At 46.2% G+C, this 1,839-nt stretch overlaps 1 non-coding gene across 1 annotated transcript; it reads right to left on the reverse strand.

The window, feature by feature from the left end:
* Positions 1-287: 287 nt before the first annotated feature.
* Positions 288-422, reverse strand: LOC120102672 (small nucleolar RNA SNORA17). Its single transcript, XR_015687367.1, has one exon. It is a non-coding gene; the product is annotated as a small nucleolar RNA SNORA17 (small nucleolar RNA).
* Positions 423-1,839: the final 1,417 nt, after the last annotated feature.

Below are 1,839 nucleotides of genomic sequence, written 5' to 3' on the forward strand. Positions count from 1 at the left end.
GGTGGTTGTCTTAGGCTAGCTCCCTGTTCAGTTCCCATGGCGCTGCTCTGGTGGCTTCTTCATTATGCAGCCTGCCCAAGTGGCCTCAAGTGAGGGTCATCTGTCTTGGGCTCATTCCCTCCTGAGCCCTCAGTCCCAGGCAGGGTCCCTTAGGTCTCCAGCTTGCTCCCAGTCCTGGGTTTGCATGACACCAGGCTGGTGGTCATCAGGCCAGCTCCCTGTCTGAACCCGGGCAGTGGACTCTGTCTCAGGGTTTTGGTTTGCTCACCCCCCCCCCCCTTCCAGGGACTGTTAGGCTCCTAATCATTCAGATGTTCATAGGTCAGAACACTGAGCACAGACATAGCCTCTCTCTTCTCTGCCATCTACTGACGATGTGAGTGTGACACAGCCACCATACCAGCAGTGTTACTAGGGGAAACTCTAGAGGTGACTATGGAAAAGCTTTTAATGGTTTAAAGATGCTTTTCTTCATCTTTAAATGTACGATTGTGATTCTTGTGGGTTTTCCTTAAGCAGAAGAACACAGGGAAAAGCACTGGTGGGATTTCAGGTCATTAGTGAACCAGCTTTGCGTTCTTGGGACATGCCCCAGCTTGTCCTGATGCATTCATTGTCTTACACATTGTTGGATTTGATTTGTTAAAATTAGGCTTTAAGTGAATATGTGTGTGAACATGTGTTTATGCCTCTGCTCACGGAGGTGTCTGTATGTAGCTTCCGCTACTTGTAACACTTTTGATTGAGTTACAGGATAAAATGGTCTCTTCCAACAATCTGAGTAGTGGTCGATTCCGTACAGTTCCCTGGAAGACTGGAGTCAATATGAATTACCCTGTCAGTGGTAGGTGACAAGGCCCTCCGAAGCTGAGATTTCCTTTGTGGGAATTTTCTTTTAAGTACGATATATAAGAACAGAGATAAGATAATTTAACATGGTATGTTTCATTTGGAGTACATGTATTTCCTTCAAGGACTTTGGCACTAACTAATCATTACACTACATGTTTCATAGCCTTGTCTTAGTTTCCTTTGACCATCTGCAGCATCTGCAGGACTGTCAGCACTCTTCTCCCGTTGGCAGCTGGACCACTTCTCCCTCCCATCCTTTCCCGCTCTCTTCCTTGCTTCTCCCTCTCCTCCAACAATCTGACCACTGGGCTATCAGGGTTTGTTGTCCGCCTGTTTGTTTGTTCGTCACAGACAAACATTCTAGGGCATGGAGTGGATCCTCTCTGGTCAGCGACATGGATCAATCACTCTATGTTTGTGCTACTTTTCAAAACTTCTCATTTCAGCAATTCCTGTTTCCCCTTTGTCACAATCCCCCATGAAGCCTTGACTGTCCTGGAACTCACTCTGTAAACCAAGCTGGCCCAGAACTCACAGAGACCATCCTGCCTCTGCCTCCCGAGGGCGAGGATTGAAGGTGTCCACCCCCAGGCCCTGTGGTTTGATTTACCAACCTTATTGACTGTCTAAATTTTTTTCCAGCTATTAATTTTTTGTTTTCCTGTCGTCTACTGCAGTAATTTATTATCTGATTTTGCTTCTTCTTCCCCTCCTGTTTTGTCCATATCTAATTTAATGCTCGTTGTCCTGGTTTCTAAGGGGAAGCAGAAGTCATAGACTGGAGACCATTCTTGCTTTTTAACCTAATTTCGGGGCTATAGTTTTCCTTCCAAGATTTGTTTCCCACTCAACTACGCTATGCTGTGTTTTGGCAGTCAACTCATTGGGCTTCTGCCTCGTCTTGCCTGTTGGAAGGCACAGGCACTTTTTCTAGGGGGGGGGAGCTGTTATACATTATCCCTGTTTTTAAATTTTGTGGTGACTGTT

Source organism: Rattus norvegicus, chromosome 4 (genome assembly GCF_021556685.1).
Source record: "Rattus norvegicus strain SHRSP/BbbUtx chromosome 4, alternate assembly SHRSP_T2T, whole genome shotgun sequence".
Taxonomy (NCBI): Eukaryota; Metazoa; Chordata; class Mammalia; order Rodentia; family Muridae; genus Rattus; species Rattus norvegicus.